The sequence below is a fragment of the Chlorocebus sabaeus genome, chromosome 3 (assembly GCF_047675955.1).
Source record: "Chlorocebus sabaeus isolate Y175 chromosome 3, mChlSab1.0.hap1, whole genome shotgun sequence".
In the NCBI taxonomy this organism is placed as follows: Eukaryota; Metazoa; Chordata; class Mammalia; order Primates; family Cercopithecidae; genus Chlorocebus; species Chlorocebus sabaeus.
In genome coordinates, this window is record NC_132906.1 from 24,606,105 (window position 1) to 24,613,444 (window position 7,340).

Below are 7,340 nucleotides of genomic sequence, written 5' to 3' on the forward strand. Positions count from 1 at the left end.
CAGGAAAACCTGGGAACTGCATGCAAAATCTGATTTGTTATTGAGTCTCCCAACATCTACTGGGATGGTGAATTTCTAGCCAGGTATCATCATATTCTCCAGCTTACTATAGACATTCCTAATCAATCCTGACACTCTTGCCTGCTAGGCCCTGATGTGCACCTGAATCTTTGTCAGTATAACCTATCAGACTAAGCTTCTCTTTGTTTACATGTTAGTGCTTACAAGTGCATTTTATACGACCTCTTTTTAGGTTACTAAGCTCTTGTTTGGTCATGGTTAGCAACTCAAACAGGATACTAAAATAAGATTTGCATTCTCTTCATTTTAGTTGGGGGCCAAATGCTTAAAATAAGATGATAAGTTTCACGAATGATATGTTGTAAAGAACTTGGAAAGAAGGTGGTTAAAACTAGTTTTGTGAGTTAGTCATATATATGTGTATATATATGTGTGTGTGTGTGTCTGTGTGGCATATATATACACACACACACACACACATACATATATAAAACACATATATTCCAGAAATCTGAAAAACACGTAAGAGGTGTGTGGGAGGTCCACCAAGACCTGAAGAGACACAAAAATTAATTCCTTTAGAGAGAACAGTTGCAGAACTAAAGCTCCAGGAATCACGGTGGTTGCTTCCCCTTTCCCTCAGCCAAGTGGGAGAGACTTCAAAGGTCTGCTTGATGAGTTTTTAATGTGTTCCCTGTAGCTCAGGAACATGGCACTGGCGCAGGACATACACAGAAATCGAAAGGGAGGAGACTGTGGCTATTGGCCTAAGATGGCCAAGTAAAAAGAACAGACCCAGGTCAGCTTAGGCACAAGCAGCAAGACCCCAAAGAGAGGCAAGGATGTGTCAGCTTTCCCTTGAGTCAGGTGGACCAGAGGGAGGATCAGGCCTGGGGTCACCCTGAGAGGGTTCTCTTTAGGAGGTCTGCTTGGGGATTGAGCCAAACGCTACAGGGGGATCTACTACTGGAGGTGCAGGGCTTAATGGAGGGGACAGAAAGTGGCAATTGAAGGAAGTACCACCAGGATGGTGGGAGCTGCAGTGGGAGATTCCTGGTGGGGTGAGTTTAGGAGACTCTTCAAGAAACCCACAGGATTGTCCGGAGACAATCGGCCTTGAGCATCCACCAGACCCAAATGACACAATGCCAGATCATGACGCAAGATTGTGCCAGTTTCTCCTAATCTCCTTTGCCCCTGGAGCACCACTCTGAAAGGGTCAGAAACTACAGCCTGTCAATGGGTGAGCAAGATGGGACTGGGGGGCGGGGGGTGACAGACGCAGCTGATCACCACTTCTACCTCACTCTAGTCTCCTGTCCGACTTAGTACTGGTCTCACCTGCTTAAGAGCTTGGAGTGTGATTATTACACTGGACTGGACATTTTGTTGCTGCAATGATACTGCTCTTATGACACAAAAAAGCAGGTAGAGCATTGGGCTCCACCAGAGATTTCATGCACAGGCAGGGAAGGAACTGGCCTTTGGTATAAAGGGCCATGAGACAAAGGACCAAGTTATTCCATTCTGCCTCCCATGCCTCACCCCTGTTTAGGTCCTACTTGCTAAAAAAAAAAAAAAAGCAGCCACATTGCGTTCTCCCTCAGTCCCCATGTGGCCCCTAGGCAATGTGTGGGCCCAGGAACTGGAGCTACCTGTCCCTTTTGAGGGAATTCCTCCACGATTGCCCCTCAATGTGGGAAAGGCTATTTCCTGATGCCTAGAGCATGAGAAGAATAAGAATCAGTCTACTCAACAGTGCCACATCAGTTTTAGAATGTCTGACCCCTTCATAACATTTCAACAACAACACATACATTTGTTTGATGACTGGGAAAATCTAAACAAGTTAAATTTTCGCTATGTTTCAAATAAAGAAAGCTGATGTTAAGAAATTCTGCAGAAGTCAGAGGCGTCTCCAGAAAACTATTACTACTAGATTTCTTTTAAGCTGAAACTTCCTGAGGCCAATTGGTATATTCCGCGGGAACTCAGACAAGCCATTTGCCATAATTATAAAAAGCTTAGTGAGAACCATGGGCTTACCCGAAACTGTACAAATAATAGTCAGTTTGATTTTCTTCCTGTACTTTTCTCTCGCCCAATTGCACATAGCTTATGGGTTGTATTCTTTTTTTTTTTTTTTTTTAACTAAAAAGAGGTGCTCGCCAACTGTACTTTTTGATCCCTGGGTCACTCTTGCTTCTGTCAGACACTTTTAATTCAGGAGTGAGGTAATAAGATGTAAGCATTGCCCAAGTAATTTATAGTAATGCAAAATTTGGCTCAACAAGCAGATCAATAGTCTCCATAAGGCCTGGGCCAGATACAGACAGTTTCACAAAGTCATTATCTAATTGGAAATATCTGCTGGGACACCAGATTTCCCGCTGACCTTAACTGGACATTCTCTTAGCCCAGAAAGCATGATGATAGATTATCCTTGAAACAGCATTCCGACAAGGGCATTTCTCTGTAACGTCATACATCCCAGAACAAATTGCCTAATTGGAACTTTACAATTTTATTTTCCTTTTCTGTTTGGCAATACACCAAAAAGAGACTCAGAAATGATCTACGGGGCCAGGTGCAGTGGCTCATGCCTGTAATCCCGGCACTTTGGGAGGCCAAGGCGGGCGGATCACGAGGTCAGGAGATCGTGACCATCCTGGCTAACATGGTGAAACCCGGTCTCTACTAAAAATATAAAAATTAGCCAGGTGTGGTGGCTCACACCTGTAGTCCCAGCTACTTGGGAGGCTGAGGCAGGAGAATCGCTTGAACCTGGGAGGCGGAGGTTGCAGTGAGCCGAGATAGTAGCATTGTACTCCAGCCTGGGCGACAGAGTAAGACTCCGTCTCAAAAAAAAAAAAAAAAAAGAAATGATCTACGGTATTCCTTTTGGCAAAGCTCAAAGAACCCTTAACTGTTCTTGTATTTTGATTCCACCTGAATTCCTCTCATGATGATGCTAGAGGTGTTTATCATCATAGCTATTAGGTTTATCCCCTTGTCCCCCACTTTATACAGGGCAAATGGAATTACAGCTATTTGTAGTCTTCAGCAGACGCAAGTGTAAAAGGTGTCCTGTGTAAGACAAATAAGTTTAAAAGTATGAAAACAAGGCCAGCTGCAGTGGTTTAAGCCTGTAATCCCAGCACTCTGAGAGGCCAAAGCAGGAGAATTGCTCGACCAGGGGTTTGAAACCAGCCTGGGCAACAAAGCAAGACCCTGTCTCTCCAAAAAATAATAATAAAAAAGTAGCCAGGTGTAGTGGTACATTCCTGTGGTCCCAGCTACTTGGGAGACTGAGGCAGGAGGACTGCTTGAGCCCAGGAAGTAGAGGCTGTAGTGAGCTGTGATTGCATCACTGCACTCTAGCCTACATGCTAAAGGGAGACCCTAGCTCTAAAAAACAAACAAACAAACAAAAAACAAAAACAAAAAAACAGCATTACCTTAAAAAGGTGATGGAATCCTGTTAAGCACTGTCCCAACTTGAGGGTCTAAATTTTGCTCAATTCACTAGGACTTCTGGCGCAAGCACAGGACAGGGAACTCTGAAAACACTAAGCTATGAGGGTCCCCTTTGGGGTTTGTAGATATCTTGGGTAGTTGTCCACATGACGAAGATTGTGGCATTGCTTGGGGTCACTTTGCTAGTCAGTTAACTGGTAAGGCAGAGGGGTGGGTGGAGCCAAGGTCCATGTATAGTCTGGAGGAGGTGAGGGAGACCTCCACATGCATGAAGGCTGGGTGGTCAGTGATGAAGACACTACTCAAGGCAGCTCCTGAGCACATGAGAAGAGGACCCTGCATGAGGCCTCCTGTGAGTCTACCCTTCCCAACATGCTGTCCCACTCCCACACTGCATGGACAGCCTCTTTCCCCATTCTGACAATTCCCTCTCACTCAAGTGTCAGAAAACTAAGTCTCTATCCCACAGCCACTGGTGCATCTCCCTCCTCTCTATCCTGTGGGTTTCATTGCACGCCCTTCTCACAGCTTTCCTAAACAGCTGTATTCTCCCTTCATTCACAACAGAGCTTGAGTTGCTCGTCTACACCACAGCCCAATCACCACAGCCCAATCATGGCTAGCCCAAAACAATCTGGACCCCCTTTCCTTAAGAACCAAGAAGCTTCCATTTTCAAAGCCCTTGAAAACTTTCAAATAGACTCAGACTCGTACAAGAGAAATAGACTTCTACAAGAGAGCCCACTGTGAAGGTTGATAAGCCCACACTAACCACACAATTCCAGGTAACAGAGTCCACCCTAGAATGTTCCTTCAGAAGCACACTGTATGCCCCCAAAGCAATCCATAAAAATAACATGTGTAGTTTTCTTATATCAAAGATGTCCTTAACTTTTCTTATAACTCTGAATTAAATTGTGATCACCAATTTACATAACTTTCAGACGTCCAAAGAGACCTATTCCAGAACTTAGTGGGAAGTGGGTGGGTGGAAAGCTCACAAGACAGCCGGAGCTCTTTTCAAATGGTTTTATGTTTGTTACCCACACAATGGGCAGGTATGATCTCTTGGTGGGTGGCCGTCCAATGACCACAACCAAGGAGGATTTAACAAGGGGATTTTATTACTTGCAACAAGTAAGGAAGACAGCCAGTTCCCCAAAACGGTGCCTTTCATAACAAAAGTGAAAATGGGGCTTTAATTGGGCTGGATAGCTGAGTCACTGTAAGTAAAGGGGGAGTCTAGGCCACACAGGTGCAGTCGCTGTTCATGCTTCTCCATATATTGCATGTGGTCGGACACGGTGGCTCATGTCTGTAATCCTAACACTTTGGGAGGCTGAGGCGGGCAGACCAGTTGAGGTCAGGAGTTCGAGACCAGCCTGGTCAACATGGTGAAACTTCGTCTCTATTAAAGCTGGGCATGCCTATAGTCCCAGCTACTTGGGAGGCTGAGGCAGGAGAATCGCTTGAACCTGGGAGGTGGGCATTGCAGTGACCCGAGATCGCACCAGTGCACTCCAGCCCGGGTGACAGAGCGAGACTCTGTCTCAAAAAAATAAATAAATAAAATAAAATAATGTTGCATGTTCAGAAAATGGCAAACAGGCTCCTCCCTGGGCAGGTTTTTTAAGTATGGGAATGAGGAGAGTTCCCCAAATTTCATCTCCAACACAGCAGGCATCTCCCGATTCAACCAGGTTTTTGTTTTGCAGAGGCTGAGCTTCTTTCTGGGACTTTTTGAAACAGGAACTCAAGATGCAGCAGTAACAAGTGGGTACTTTTTCACAATGTGTACCCAAGGACCTCAAAACCCCTGGAACCTGGGCTGCAGGTTCACTCCAGAACATGGAGCTATCAGTGTCCTAAATTTCTATGCCACGATGCTGTAATAATTTTTGCCTAAAAATATTTTTACTTTTTTATTAATAGTGATGTCTCACATTTGTCGGGCACACACTGTGCCAGTTATCTATGATCTAATTCTCACATCACTTTATGAAATGGCTCCTATTAATATCTCTGTTTTATAGGTCAGTAAACTGAAGCAAGTAGAGTTAAGAAAAAGTGGATTCCAGCTGGGCACGGTGGCTCACGCCTGTAAACCCAGCACTTTGGGAGGCCAAGGCGGGTGAATCACAAGGTCAGGAGTCTGAGACTAGCCTGGCCAACATGGTGAAACCCCGTCTCTACTAAAAATACAAAAATTAGCCGGGTGTGGTGGGGGGTGCCTATAATCCCAGTTGCTTGGAAGGCTGAGGCAAGAGAATGCTTAAAACGGCGGAGGTTGCAGTGAGCCAAGATCGCACCACTGCACTCAGCCTGGGCAAAAGAGCAAAACTCCATCTCAAAAAAAAAGAGTGGATTCCACACAGTGTAATTTCAAGGTTATAAATGTAAGCATGTTTAAGGTTTTTCATACGAGAAGCCAATTTGTTTTTTGATAACTGTGTTCCTGCTAGCGTACATTCCCAGTGTGCTACATACTTGTTCTTCCCACTACAAGAACACTTGTCACACTAAGCAAGACATTAAGGATTGTCTTCTGAAATATTTAATGTCTTCATATGGGAAAGTGGTGTCTTTTTGTGGTTATTTTAATGGTCTTTGTTTTAAATTCTCTGTTTTCCAATTGTTCGATTTTCTAGTCCTTCTGAGTCTTGTAGGCAGTAAGTATAGCACAAATCCTAAATAAAAAGAGGAAATGCTTCACTATTTTTCCTGGAAATGGACATAGGTATTTTGTTTTTAAAAGGAAAGAGAAACTTAGAAAAGGGAAAATCTAAAAGTGTCAGACCCTCCCACACTTCTATGGTTTGCTCCAGAAAAAGGAACAGCTTCTTTACTCTGAGGAACCAGAAAGAAGCTTGCTCTGTTCCTCTTCTCAACAGTCAGAGCTTCAGCGCTAGCATCTGTGTTATCAAGAGAAGCTAAGAGTCCAGAACGCGTGATAGGAAGCATGTGGGTATGTATGTGTCAAAGCTGGTTTGAGCCTCACTCTGTGTTTTTTCTCTTCTTCTAACAGACTCATCACCGGTGTTACTGTGTCAGTGCATGCTGAGAATTTTATGCAACTTAGTGAATATGTGATTATCAAGCATTCAAATCCTAATACTTCTGCTCAAATATGAGGAAATAGGTCAAACAGAGACGCCTCCTCTTGCTGCAGTGCCTTTCACACTGCGTCAAAGAGTTGCATCGAACAGGATGATGAGTGTTGCAAGGTGTGGAGACCACAAACTGTCTGCCACCACTGCCAGGCACCATGTAACCTCAATTCTTTCCTGGCAAATAGTGTCTGACACAGTGCAAAAGAGCAGCACTTTTAGAAAGACTGCGGCTCTAACTAAAATTGATGATCAGGCAAGAGGAAAAAATCAGATTATCAGCTATTTTAGAGTACATTTAAATTCCCAAGTGCAATGACCCCTAAATGCAAACCATTGTTTTTGACCAGCTATGACTAAAATAGCTAAAAAGGATTTTGAAACAGCAAGAGAGAAACTATGCCCTCTAAAGAAGCAGACTTCCTGCCTTGGCTAGCTTGTGTTAGGGCAGATTCTGCCAAATAATACCACTATAAAATGTATCCTCAAAAAAGCTGTATCTTCCAAAAGATGATGTAACAATTGCTCTAGGGAGGCAATAACAATGTTCAGATGAATGGTGAATTCCTTTCCTATCGCTGCTCTAACAAATTACCACAAATCAGTGGCTTAAAACAATACAGCTTTATTACTGCACAGTTCTGGAGGTCTGAAGTCTGAAATGGGTTTCACTAGGTGCAAGTCCAGGTGTCAGCAGGGACATGTTCCAGCTTCTAGAGGCTTCCTGCATTCCTT